The sequence below is a fragment of the Octopus sinensis genome, unplaced genomic scaffold (genome assembly GCF_006345805.1).
Source record: "Octopus sinensis unplaced genomic scaffold, ASM634580v1 Contig11546, whole genome shotgun sequence".
Taxonomy (NCBI): Eukaryota; Metazoa; Mollusca; class Cephalopoda; order Octopoda; family Octopodidae; genus Octopus; species Octopus sinensis.
Window position 1 is genome coordinate 39716 of NW_021832382.1, and position 15331 is coordinate 55046.

The 15331-nt window shown below is 36.9% G+C and overlaps 1 pseudogene; it reads right to left on the reverse strand.

Annotated features, from left to right (window-relative positions):
* Nucleotides 1-409: 409 nt before the first annotated feature.
* LOC115228983 lies at nucleotides 410-10511 on the reverse strand (annotated as a pseudogene).
* Nucleotides 10512-15331: the final 4820 nt, after the last annotated feature.

Consider the following 15331-nt stretch of genomic DNA (forward strand, 5'->3'; position numbering starts at 1 on the left):
GCCCGGCCAGGAAATAGTCCCCCGCATTCTTTTGCTCAATGTCCTGGCATATTCCTCACAAAACACACCTTTGCGGAATTAGGCTTGTTTATTCGAGGACGATTAGTCTCCCAGTCCCGTCTGTATGTTATGTTGATCTGGCGGAGAAAGGTGTTGAGACCGGGAATCATGTCCATGGGCCTTCAATAAGCATAAAGTAGAACGGGGAGGCAGTGCAGGCCACAGCCGGGACACCGTCGAACACAATCACCCGATCAGCCAAATAATTAGCCATTATAAAGTCGTGTTCCACCACAAAGGCAATCTTCTTGGAGTGCATTATAAACCTTCAGTCAAGCAGTCGGCCTACCTGCGAATGACCCGGGACGCCTCAATGCGCAGCTCCGAGTCGAGATAAGCACTGGGCTCATCAAGCAAGTAAATATCCGCAGGCTTCCCCAAACACAGGGCTATTCCCACACGTTGTAACTCCCCTCCGGACAGTGTCTGTACCTACGCCATCACCACCAACTCCCACCGCCTTCCCCATCAACGAGGTTATCTCGAGTGGACGAATCACGTCGGCCACAAACTGAGGATGGTTGACCAGACTGGGAATCTTCTCTCCCAACAATTGACCGACATTGCCCTTAAACTTGGGGGATATCTTCTGAGGCTTGTAGCTGATATTCCACACAGGCACACAATCTACCCCTCATTACCCACAATACCTTCCGTGTCCGGTTTCTGGTTTCCCGCCAACATTCTGATAAATGTAGTCTTGCCCGTCCCGTTCTCCCCCAACATGACAATAATCTCCGAACTATTAAAATACCCGGGGCGAACAGTCAACTCAAAATTGTCTAAATAACCAGAGAAAACAACCCAGTCGTTTCTTCATAGCCGGATAAGAGTGAGTGTGCACGTGGTCTAGATTAGTCCGCCCAATCTCGGATATTTTAAAAACCAACTCGTTTTTTCGAAAAACGAGGTTCTCCGTGGGGATCTTCCCCCTGAGAAAAATGTTGATTCCTACAAATAAGTGATAGAAAGGACCGTTGCGGACAGAGGCAGGGAGAGTAATGACTCCGTAACACCCCGGCTGCCCGTAAAGCACACACACAAAGTCCGACAAATAATCCAACACAGCCAAATCATGTTCAGCCACAATCACAAATTTCCGACGAGAAAGAAGACTTCTAATTGCGTGGGCCACTCGCATTCTCTGCTTAACATCCAAATAACTCGTCGGCTCGTCAAAAATATAACTACGAGTCACTCACACTCTCACATATCTGCTTCCTGCACACACACCAAAGCAATCGTGAACCTCTGCAGTTCTCCCCCCGACAGAGTGTCCACTGACTGGTCCGCCACGTTATTCAGCTCTGCACAGTCACAACAACAGACTACCCAGCATATCCATTACTTGTTGAAGATTTCCCCCGTCAGCCTTCTTTTGAGCAGTTCGAGGACTGTCCCCTTCAATAAAGCAAAGAAGACAACAGTCAGGGATTTCGGCAGTCCATCAACGAACTGTGGCTTCATCACAATCTTTAGTTTGTTCTCCAACATCTGCTTAAAATAGTTCTGCAACTCATTTCCCCGGTAATGCCTCACAATGTGCTCCCATCCGGGCTGGTTCTACACATCAGTAAGACCACCCACCCCATAATCCCCCAAATTCGGCTTTAGTTTTCCCGCCAATATTTTGAGGGCTGTAGTCTTGCCTGTCCCATTTGCCCCGACCAATCCGAGGACTTCTCCTGGACGGGGAATTGGGAGGCGGTGGAGTTTGAATTGGTTGGGACCGTAGCGGTGGGTGGTCAGGTTTTTGAGGTTGGTGGGGAGGTTGATGATGCTGATGGCGTTGAAGGGACATTTCTGAGTGGTCAGTCTCCTCTACCTTCTGACAGATTCCACAGCCAATGCAGAGAGTTTCGGAAATGTCGGCAATTTTGGACTGCTTTTCCACGACAATGCACGTTTTTCCTGTTTTGACGACTGGACAGAAATTCTTGCACTCCAGACTGCACTGGGTTGGGCGGCATTTGATTTTGTCCACAATGGCTGTTTTGATGTACGAATCATGCTCTTTTGGGGTACCTATTTCACTTATGCACCACTAACCTTTAAGCATGACCTGCACAAATGTATTATTTAAATAAAAAAACAAAACAATTAGAAAAAAAATTAAAATATTAGAAATTCCTCTTAAGAGCAAAAACAGTGTCAAAATAATGTGTATTAGGAATGTGTCCACTCGTGGCCATGTAATAAAGGAACGGACGACCTTTCACTTTAAAGGAAAAAAGTCGCCCCCTCGAGTGGCGAGAAGTCCTGAAGGAAATATCTCGAAACGGCACGACGAAGGAACCCAACTTTTAAGAATAAAGAAAGTCTGAACTCTCACAGTGTCGGAATCAACGAGTCGAATATTGTGGACAACCCTCGCCGGACAAAAAAGAAAGACCACGGAAAAAGCCAATCCAAGGACAGAGGAGAGGAGACTGACCGCGACATCGTGTTGTGACACAAACTCAGAAAGACTGTGGATGTATCGTTTCTTTCCAATTTCCACTTGTCTGGTCATGTGGAGGACGTTGAAAGAAAAGGAGAAATACCCGGTGACCGACACGAGTCCCAGAAATGAATACATTCGGGGATTTATTCTTGAGACGATCTCATAAATCGTGGTCCCTGTTTTTGGTAGAGGTCGTCCGGTTGAGAAAAATGCTTTTATCAGCATTGACGTTTTCATTTTCCGTCAATGTGACCAACCACCAAAGGTGTCAATTTATTATTTATTTTAGTTTTTAAAATACTATAGACACATTTCTAACTTAATTTTTTTCTAAAATTTGAGTTCACTAATTTAAAGACAGCTCTAATCCAGTTGTGTTAGAGATAAGTCTTTTTGGATTAGATCATCTGATTCAGCATTAAAAGCATTGCATTTGTATCCCCAAATTCATCCAATGTTTATCAAGACATACTTGTATGGGGTTGTTGATTTATATTAGATATACATAGGGTTGGCAAATTTTTGTCTTGTGACACCCTAAGACCATCCATTCTAAGATCTTTAGAACGAAAGTTTACGAAGAACGACATATTGAAATCCAAAGCAACATAGTCTGGTGTGCAGCTTAGAGTGATGATAACGCAGTGTTGGCCTATCAACATTTAAACCTGTAATCAATTTCACAATGATAGAAAAATATTTAAGGCGTAAAAGTAAAAAATACTAAAACATGGAAAATGTGCAAAAGATTTATTTTTTCAAAAGTTCAAAAATCAATCCATGTCGCTTTTAAATTTATATTTTCTGTGTACTTTTGCCCTTGAAGAAGATTTTTTTCTTTGCTGATGAACCAGTAAAAGTCATTAAACCATTTTTGAAAAGTTCATTTTTATCATCAGTTCTGCTTTAACGAGATCAATATGTTTCTACAGTTTCTCCAAAGTGCATTCATAATACTCCTTCACAGTTCACATTGAAATTGACAGGAAAACTTGTCTGGCCGGACTTGACTGGATGCCACAGTCTTTACTGGAAAAGCTGTGGTGATGAATAACGCCATGGTATGTTGAAACTAGTTCCGCGAAAATTACAAGATCTTCTTCTTTTACTATTAGTCTCAACGAAAAACGTAGATAAGGTTTTATTCTGTTTCTGCACAATCATGGCCTTCACTTGTCTTGTTGATTTAGAAACCGCAGAAAACGCAAGCTTTAGTGTTGACTTTTTGAGAATTACGTACGACTTGCCCCAATAGAAAAGTGCCCCAAATATAGAGGGTGCCCCAAAGATAGAGGTATATATAATTTTTACATTTTAAAAGCAAATATCTGTATTTTTAATAATAAAATATGTTTTTTCGTATTAAAAAAGAGGAATTAATTTATTCTATGAAAAATAATCAGTTATTTTGAATCCAATATTATATTTATTTCTTAGAATCTTCGACATTTTTATCTTGAATTCATAGTATTCTTTGAGTCCTTCAGGGCAAGTGTTAAATAAGGAAGTTTCAAGATCATTAATTATTCTCATTGAATCTTTTAAGTCGGACCCTTCAATTTCATCATTTCCATTATACAAAGTATCATTATCCTCAATTCCGTTTATTTCAAGATCCATTAAAGCTAAAACATGCTTATCAATTAATTTAGATTCTTTTTTGAATTAATTTCAGGAAAACATGTTCTCTGTTAGTTTATTTTCATCCAACAATTGACAATTTTTGTTGTTGTTACTCGACTCCATGCTTCTCCCACATATGCGATTATTTGCCTCATATTAATTTTCAATAAAGTCGAATAGTATTTTTTAAGATCATATCATTTCATAAAGAACGTTGCTATAATAGGCTTTAAACGAATTTATGATCCCCATATCTAAAGGTTGAAGAAGTGCTGTTGTATTTTTAGGAAATTTAAGAAATGATAAATTTGAATATTCTTGTAATTTGTGGCACGGTCCATTATCCATAAGAATCAAAATTTTTCTGTTTTTTGAGCCATTTCGAAGTTTATCTTCTGTAACCATTTATCGAAAATATCAATCGTCATCGAGCATAAAAGAACCGAAACTCGTTCTTTACTTTTTGTTTTACCGAAACAGTCGTCATTCGAAGATACAAATGATTTACATGAATTCTTTTTGACAAAAAGGGATGTTTCGTCACAGTTGAAAATATCTTTTCTCGAATTTATCAAATAAATTGTCGTAATCATTAAAAAAATCTTCGATCTTATCTTTGTCGCACGAGTTATTTTCTCCGGAAATTACTTTAAACAGTAATTCGTGACGTTTTTTAAAACGATTCCAACCATCCATTCGATGCTTTAAAATTATCGAAGTTAAGGTTCGATGCAATTTTTTTTGCAACAGTTTTCAGGAGAAATCCTGAAACTGAAATCCCATCTTCTCTCAAATTTTTCTCTCAAATTCTCTCAAAGACTAATTCGAATAGAAAGATCTGATTCAAAGTTCTTAAACGAGTGTTCATCAGAGCACGTTTCTGCTTTTGAAAATCCTTTTCCAATTTCTTTTTAATTCTTGAGACAGTTCCTTTCCAATATTATATAATCGACAAATTTTTCTTTCAGAAATATCTCCTTTCATTAATGATTCGGAAATCTTTTGCTTCAAGTTGCGACTAAGCTACGCTGGCATGCTTAAAAATATTTAAAAATTAATTAAATAAAGAATAAAAATGAAATAATAAATTTTAATATTATCGATGTAAAACTGTAAGTCAATCTGTTTGATCTCTTAGCAAAGTCTCATATTTATTTACCCTAAACTTGAGACTAAAAAGACATTCCACGCATTTAAAACGACCAAGTTCAATCAAACTAAATTGAGAAAATAGACATCAAAATAATTTTAATTTTATTTGCTAAGAACCTAAGTGCTCAAACTTTCAATTTGTGATAAACTTAGTTAGTAAAACATTTTTATCAATTATTTCGTTTTCTTCTGATTTTTGAGAAGTCATTAAAATCAAAGGAATATAAATAAAAGATCCAACTTGTTTTTATAAAATTTTTAAATAATTAAATTAAATTATTTATTCTAAATTAATTTAAAACATTTTTTTGATGTCCGCTGTTGGTTTATTCCTAACGATCGGTTTCACCATGGAATTCAAAGTATTATTGACTTGAAAGAAATGGCTGAAAAAATAATTCAAATCAACAATGAAACCGAAATTTTGAAAAATAAGCAAATCCTGAAAAAGCCACAAACATTCTTTCTATAAATCTTGCTATGAGGTACATTATAAACTGTAACTGTCAGAGATATCATACGCCAGGGAACACTCAGCCTTTTAAAATACAACACAAACATTGGTCTACCATTTCCCATTAGCCTGAACATGACTAACGACCTTATTTGTGATTGCCTGACTCAACTTATAAATTGGTGCAACACAATAATCAAAAATCACGATGAAATTCAAAATGGTTTAAAAAGACTTTCCACATTTGATAAAATTGATAATCATGATTTTGACTGGAATACCAATTTTGATATTGCCCATTACGTGATAAACATGTGCAATTTATTTAAAGGACTTAGTGCTGTAAAAATGGAAGGATATTCACTTCTCCAAGTTTATTTTTTAACTTAAATATAGATTCACGTGGGCGATTGTATGGACGTTAATTTCGTTTTACATTTAAATACATTTTCAACTATTGTAGTTCGAGGGATTAGCGAGCGGTCAAATAATCTGGATTTGTTAAAAAGTCGCGGTTTAGGGTATTTCGGGAGGTTTTTTTGTTTTATAGTTTTAGGCTAATGATACTATAATTGCTGTATTCATGAGTGTGTGTTCTAATCCGGGAAGAATTGCTTATGGAATTAAAAGATTTATGGTTTTAAAGAGTTTTGTTATATTTTAGTATTTTCTGGAGACATACGTAGATTTGTTCTCTAAAAAATGTTTTGTATGCGATAAAATTCTTAAAAATATGTGCCCTCCCACTGCCTGTTCATTGGATACCTTAAAACGCCATCATTCTGAATGTAGTATTTAGAAAAGTTTGATTTTATGTTTATTAATATTTTTACGTCTTTATTCAAGAAATATTTGATACTTAAAAAAATTTTACTATGTTTTAAAAGTAAAAATTTAATTAATTAATTGGGAACATGTCTGTATAAGTACCACAGTCTGACGCAGGGATTCATTTTATATCATCCTTAATATAAAAACGGGTTTTTGGCACGCTTCTATCCGTGATGGCTTTATTCTTTGTGTCATTGTCCTTTGTATAAATTTATCATTTCTTGTTCTATTTTACTTTAGCCTTTTATTTTTTCTCTGTATTTTGTATTCTGCTATTTCATTATAATATTTTAAGTGAGAAAATTAATTATTTTAATTAGATGGAAATTAGGACCGCACCGCTGATAGCAAGCAAGTTACCTCGCAAGATTGATATAGATACCCTCTGGTACAGCCAGGTGGTTTCCCGGTGGTTATGATCTTCTCCAATGACCGAAAGAATCCTCTTTCCGCGGGCCCAATCACGCCCCCCGTCTTCACGGCGATTAAGACGAAGTGGTACGCGTCCAGAAACGATGCGTACATCCTCCGTTTGTATTGGTAGCACCACACGACGCAGACTGAGTGTTCGGGAGCAAAGGTGTCCACACAGGTTACATCCCATACTAGACACTTCCCCTCGCTGAATGGGAAGACCGTCATTCCGTCCGGACGCTTATACAGTGCCTGACAAAAAAAATTGGATTTGTAATAAATCGACTTTTTTAAAAATAAATTATAATTTAATTTTCTTACATTATTCTTGGCAAAATTAGAATTATTTTTTTAAGTTTTAAAATTATTTTTGCCTTTTAGAATTTAATTTTAAAGCAGAATTTAAAATTTGCCGGACAAAAAAAATTGGATTTTTTTTATTTTAATGAAACAAATTAAAATTTAATAAGTTGATATCCCTCCACGTGCTTCATAAACTTCCAAACTTCTTTTTTTCATTGACATAACTAAATTTTCTAGGTATTTTTTCGGTATTGACTCCTATATCACAATTAATTTTGTCTCCAAATCTTTCAAGTTTTTCGGCGGTTTTTGCAATAATTTTCTCTTCATCATTGCCCAAACATGCTCAATTAGATTAAGGTCAGGTGATTGAGACGGCCAATCAAGAATTTTATATTTTCTATCGCATATAAATTTTTTAACTACTCGAGAACTGTGGCATGAAGCATTATCTTGTTGAAAAATACATGAGTTTAAAAATTAAAAAAATAATTCTAATTTTACCAAGAATGATGTAAGAAAATTAAATTATAATTTATTTTAAAAAAGTCGATTTATTACAAATCCAATTTTTTTGTCAGGCACTGTATACCTGATTTTCAAATTATTCTAACGAATCCGAAATTATTGAGTATTTATCTCATCAGTTTTCTTTAGTTCTTGGCGGAAGTAACGAGGCTAGGAAGTTCGTGACATCCCATTCGGATGTCTATACATGTCTGAAGTCCGTGTGTGATGAAATATCACGAAGGCGTCACTCGTCAAACCAATTCGGAGCTTCCGGCATAGACAGCCCCTGGGTGAGACCACAGCCTCATTAATCATACTCTAAACGAGAAAGTCTGTAGTGGAGGCTGTGCAAAGTAGGGAGGCAATTTTATGTAAAACTCCCCTATGCATGGAACTTATTTCATGCCTTGAACAAGTACACGATCTCATTGCTAAACTAATACGTTAGCCTGATCGAATTCGAGCCGAATGAGTACGATGAAATGAAGCTTATTGTCCGAAGAGTACTCCAAGAGAATCACGTCCACGAATTATCAGGCAATAAAAAGAGATTATACTTGTCTCGCGGGAAACTATGACGTGTACTGAGTAACATCGTACACTTACTTGAGCGAATTCTTACTAAGATGCACGACACTTTGTGGAGTGAGTCGAGTGTATCCCAAAGAAAGATTGCCATCCTTGCTGTTAAAGAAGAGCGTGATACACAAATAGAGACTATAAAAAACTACGTGTCGGCTAAGTATTGTCTGGGTGCTATCCAAGTTAATGTGAAGGAGTTGATCAAACTTCAGAGGAAATCGCTATAAAAAAAATCAGCTTAAAAGTCCATCACAAGACTCTCTTTAGCAGCCTGGACAACACGCACATTGACGTTCGTCGTCATCAAAATGGCTGAAATATGGGAATAACTCTCACCAATTAGAAGGGTTATTCTCATATTAGCAGGACAGTAACTTTTTTAATGGTCAACGGAAACAGTGTAACCACTGTAAAACTAAAGCGATGACCGTTAATCATTTAGTCACGAAGTGCGGAAGTATGCTTTATCGTGATTATACATGAAAATATAACGAAATGGTGAGGTTTCCCCAAACTTTTGCTCGACAATAAGTATGACCTGAGACGGTCCAGAAAATTTGAGTTCAACCAGTGTGTGACAACTCGAAGGTGTGCATTAAGCTAAATACTTTTATACGGACCTCGATTTTCGAATGTGTATAAACTGCAAATCTTACTTCAGCGAGAAAAATGATAGTCTTATTTTCGATTCTAATTTGTAAAATTCGTAAATTATCTGGATATCTTTTTCTTAGTGCAATGATATTATCAATATTTTTCCTTGCTAATCTTTTCACAATTTATTTCACTCTGTAGTGAAAGTTTTTAAGACCTCTGTTAATTGTACTCAGACTAATGTTTATCCTATATTCCTAAAACAACACGTCTTTTAGCTTTGATAGTGTTAATAATTGATTATCGTCGATCAAAATAAGAATGTTTTGGTTGTGTAAATCATTCAATTTGGAAGAACGGTTTCCACCACGCGGTTTGCTCTCAATATCACCAGATTTTCTCTATTGAAAAAATATTTGACTTATTGAGGATTAAGGCATGTTTATATAGTCACTTATTTCTTTATTAGATTTCCCATTTTTTATTTTCCAGAATGAAATTTATAATATTCATTTATCATGTGATACATAGAAATGAATAATCTGAAAATGTTTTTTTCGAATCTGTCAAAATCCCAAAAATCAAATAAAAAATAACACTTGACCCAGGGTATTTCAAATAGGGTCGAATACAGTCCACCCTTTATTTCCGGCACATCACACCTTATTGTTTACCTTAGTTTTACTTATCAATAAAATTAAGCTTGTACAATTTTTCGAATTATCTTGATATGTTAATAATTTGAAATTTCAAATGAAAACAAATTAAGTAAGGAATGGGCAGAGGGGAAACTCCGGGGGGGCTAAAGCACGCACCCTCTTGCGAAAAGTACCGCATGCGTGTTGCCACGGAGAATGGCGATAGATATCCGCTTCAATAGCCACGAAACCTCGCGTGGGTCTTTCATCCTGTGGGCCAATTTCCTCCCGATGTCGCTGATGAAGGCCGAGGTAAGAGGACCGGCGACGCCCGATGTCTCCAAAGCGATTGGTAGGAGTTTGGTATTTTTTAATTTTGGCGTCCAAGTTCTTGGTATTTTTTAATTTTGGCCGTCTCAGCCTTTTCCGGGGAAGTAGCAGATGACATGATTGCCAATGGGGAGAAAGAATCGATTCACGTAGCACCCCAGACGAGGCACTTGCCGTCCCGAAAAGGAAAGATTGTCATTCCGTCTGGGCGTTTGCCGTCACCACGGTCTAATCCGACAGGCTCAAGTTGTGACGGAAAGCCTGCAGCCTTGAGGGCTCTAAACACGACGTCATTTAGCGAGGCGTGGCAAGGACTTCGACCGGCACTCCTGCAACACGAAAGAGGGTGGAGCCCTTTAGCGTCGACTTTGGCTCCACATCGGGAGATCCCGATCCTCAGGCAGTCGTCATCCAAAAAGGTTCCGGTTGATGTAGATGGGTAGACGCCGAGCCATGCGCCGCTGTGAGGATGTGCGGCCGAGAGTAGGCACGCTAGCCAGTGTTGGTCTAGCTCTGGTTTCATCTTCGAAAACGAGTCGGCGGCCCAGATTTCATCCCATTTCCGTTGCACGGACATGTCGGACGGGAGGGGTAAGTTAGCGTCGGTTCAGAAATTCGATACAACTTCAGCCGGCAAATGCAATGAGAGTTCGTTATAGGAGAGTAGAATCTCATTGGCTAGGTGACGGCTGATACACATCGAAGATGAAACCAAAGCTAGACCAAAGATATGCTTGCGGGGTCAGATCCTTTGGCGAGCGAAATTCAATACCTTCAAACCTGACGGAAAGTTTTCCTTGTCTCCACCCAATGTCATCAAATTTTACGTTGAGAATTGATTCGGCTGTGGATCTCAAAGAAGAATCCAGGGAATTCAAGATGTCAGGCTGAGAGAAGCATGGTAGGCAACGTAGAGCGAAAAGGAATCTTGGCATGTGAAGACTGTTTTTCAGTAGAAAAAAGGAATAGTCCGTCTAGGCCCCCACAGCTGCTTTTCCCGAAAGATCGAATTGAACGCTTGATTTCCTCGTTCGTCAGAGTTAGAACTGAAGTGTCTCTTGGACGTTCAAGAAGTCGGAGGTCGACGGGAGGGTCCGAATGTTTGGTTTTCAGCTTATCGAGAACGTCGGGAGTTGGAAGTAAGACCGTGTCGTCGTTCATGACAGTGCGGATAGCAGCTCGGATGTCGCCTTCAGCCAGGTTGTTACTGACGCGTTCATTCAAGTTCCGCCCGGAGTTGTAGTCCAGGTTAGGGTGCTTGTTGTTATTCTTCGTGGGTTGTGAGAAGGACAAGTTTGCAGGAGAAGTCTTTGGTAGAGAGAAGATTTTGCTGATGTTCTGTTTGGTGGATTTTTTTTCAGTGCAAATTTAAGTCCCGAGGGTCAGAGGGGCAAAGCTGATGAAGCTATGGTATGTTGAAACTAGTTCCGCCAAAATTACAAAATCTTCTTTTACTGTTTCTGTCTCAACAAAAAACAAGATTTTATTCTGTTTCTGACAGTCATGGCCTTCACGTGTCTTGTTGATTTGCAATGGCTAAAAATCGTAGAAAACGCAAACTTTAGTGTCGACTTTTTGAGAATTAGTGTTAATGAATTAAGCATTAGCGTCAGGGGTCAAAAAATTAGCTTTTAAACTGTATATAAACAAGCATTAAAGTTTGTACGAAAGCAATAATGTTAAATCAAAACAAAATTTTCAGAAATCACAAGACGCTTTATACAAAGAATATACTTTTTATGGGATTCATAAAAAGAGAATATGGTTGTACATATTTAAATTCAAAATTACTTCAGTTAATATGTCGCATTTAAATCCATATTGTCCTCGAAGAAAATTTTTTTCTTTTCTTTAGAGCTAAAAGAAGGCCTTATGCTGTAACTGGAGTCCAGTCCATGCTTTGCGCTAGTCAATTTATTCGTTGATAAGTACACTAAGAATTCTGGCCAAGATTGACTCGAAAAATGAATTCAATTTCGTGATAAAAGATTGTCTCCTTAAATTATTATTTTAATCCAACAAGTGATCCCAGTATAAAACTACTATAACCAGGATCATCAATGGTACACGCTATTAATTGACATTGTTTGTGAATTAATAAAAAATAAAGAATCTGTGAGCAACCATGCACTACGAGCTACCGAACGCGTTTAAATCAATATCACGATAGTAGCGCAACACGCCACGCAATTCGACAGTAGCGTGGTGCGACGTATAATAGCGCTGTATGAAAAAGATGTCTCCATACAGAGGCTATGTAAAATGCTCGCATGAAACCTAATAATTGAACAAATCCTTAAAGGAGAAAACGATTACAATTCTGAACAAACACAATAAATTCTGGCTCCAGCAAAAAGCAAAAAAAATTCATGATGATTAGCGACAAAATGTACTTTACATATTCGAATAGAAATCAAAAGCTCTTAATTTGCTTGGATAATGAAAAAGAGATGGAAGTTTCTATCTCCGCACTCCATATTCAGGCTCATTTTGGTATGAATAAAATGGAGGATCTATTCAATAAGTACTACTTCCACGTTAAAAGAAGTGTTATAGGGGCGTTATAAACTCATGTGAAATCTGTAAGTTTTCTACTCCTATAAATGTTTGTTTTTCGGTAATATTTTAATATTTAAAAAGAAAATCATATCAGACTTGACAAATTTGCGATTTGATAAACTGAGAGCCCTTACAGCGATAATGTAGAAATTTCAAATTTATTATCAAACAATCGTCTAGAGCAGCGGTTCTCAAATGCGGCCCCCAGGATTTTTTTGCGGCCCCTCTAGAATAACTAACTTTTTAAATTTTTTAATAATGTTTAAATTTAATTATTTATTCTTATGGTTAAACATATCCATAATTGGTGATTTTATTAATCAATTTGAAGCACGTTTTGGGGTACATTTATATAAATTTAATTTTTAGAATTTTAAAGAATTACTTCCTTTAATGAAATTATTCGCAACTCAATTCAGCGTGGGAATTAAGGATGCGCTGCAAAGTTTCAACTAGAACTCATTAATTTACAACATGATATAGAACTGGCGGCATTGTTCAAAAATGCGTCTATTATTAATTTTTACGAATTAATTCCTCAGACAAATTCAAAAATATAACACACAATGCATATATGAATCTACATATTTATGCGAATCAATATTTAGTAAAATGGAAAATATAAAAATATATAAAATATTTTTTGTGCGGCCCGCGAAGCTAATCTTAATTATCGATTTGGCCCTTGAGCTAAAAAGGTAAGAACCACTGGTCTAGAGGTTAGTATATGTAAAAAATATTTTTAGGTTTGTTTAACGACTGGGAAAAAATGATTTCAATAAACATGGAGAAAAATTCGAATTGTTTTTGATACAATAGATTAACGTTGATGATATAAATTTTTAATTTCATTGATTATGGAAGAAGAAAAACTTAAGGCCCACAAGATTGTACCCCATCGCTTAGTTATGGAATGTGTAACCTGCAAATTTTCGAACAACAGGAAATTCTGGATTCTGTGTGATTCTTGCTCTAACTACTTTCACCTTGGCTGCATTAAAATGAGTGCTCTTCCAAACTGGCTTTGTGCTCGTTGCATGATTGTTTGAAAAAGAATTTTTATAACTAATACTTCACCTATCCCTTATTTATGAATATTCACTCCAAGAAGTTTTAATCGTAGCCCTAATGAGATTTTGACATATTTTCCAAATATTGTTGCTTGGGACAAATCCGAATTAGAATTCCAAAGCACGCCAGATTTCTAGCCGCCGATTGCTTGTCAATTTTTATCAAGAAAGCAATACAAACCAACTGCAACAAAGACTGGAAAAAAATTTTTTTCCTTTTATCAGTCTAATTTTGTCCATTAGAAAACTTTTACCCGATTCGTTGACCACCAAAATTAAAAATTCCATTGGCACTTACTGCGATTCCTCCATTGAATTTATAATTTGCTACTTGCCGACAATATTCAATCCCCAATGCCAATATCAGAAAAAGTTCTCCGCGTCATTGAGGATTCTATCAAACTTGAACTGATATTTCAAGTCTCTTTTAAAAGTATTTGCAACTCCTCTCTTTGACGTCGTTTTCACATTTTATTTCGATCGTAAGAGGTCTATGGTGTGCATGGGTCTCAAAATTGGCAAGACAGAGGACTCGAGGTTCCAGTTCTTACCCGTTTATGTCTGAGAATATACTCTCCACATTTATGCAAATGTGGATCGACTAGGAATGAACTGAGCAGACATGCTCTCTCGTGTAGGCGCAGTACCGACCGTTTCCCGAGACATAAAGCACTCAACGGAATTATTAAGAACGTCTTAGACTCTGTGGGCACTCCAGCTCAACTGGAACCCCTTGGGCTTATTCGCGAAGATGGAAAACTCTTAGATGTAGTTCATTTTCTTGAAGGCTACATGTTTAGCATGGGACTATACTGACACTTTCTCCCAGTTCAATCTGGGTAACTCGGCCTCCGACCCGGGGTCAGCTGCAAGAGAATGTGAAAAATTAAAGCTAGCCAAGATCAATACCACTCTCTCTTTCGTTATACGGCTCTAATGGCTGATTTCTGTGTGCACAAAGGACCCTCGTGAGACACAATGGCTGTTTTAGCTAAACAATTTTATCCGCCAAGGCTATGTGACCTCTTTCATTCTTTTTATTAATTCGATGATAAATCATTTCATTATCTAAAATGTCTATCAAATCCTATTATCGTGATATTGATTAAAACTCGTTGGGTTTCTGGTAGTGCATGGTTGCTCACAGTGGGCGTTGCATATTACAAGATGTCTCAGTCAGAATAAAATACACGCGAATAATCTACAGATTTTTTTTAAATTAATTTGACGTGCAGATTTTTGAAAATATTTTTTTTGTACACATTAATTTCTTACGCCTTATTTTAACGTGAACTTCATTTTGTAGCGAGATAGCTAAGTTAATTAAAGGCCTTATTTATTGCAAATATTTATTTCAGAAATGGTTTACTCAATGTTACTAAAATGAACTTGACTAACTCAGAAAAATTCAATTAGATGTATTTTTTATCGACCGATTTAAAAAATCTAAAAAATACAAAAAATTACAAGAACAATTTTATTTTTGAAAAACAAGAAATAGTATTAAGAGTGATCCTGCCGACCGCTATTAAGCTATTAAGAGTGATCTTCTTACTAAACATTCCACGCTAACTGGTTTGCTGGACCGCCTCACGTTTTTAAACAGCCACGTCGGCCTGTTTTTCGCGAGAAACTTCTTCGCCCTGCCTAAATTACTCTACTCCCTCAGAAGTGCACCTTGTTATCTACATGAGGACATTCTCACTGATCTCAATGACTCCCTTCGTTTGAAGATCGAATCAATATGCAATGTCGAGTTCGACTCTTT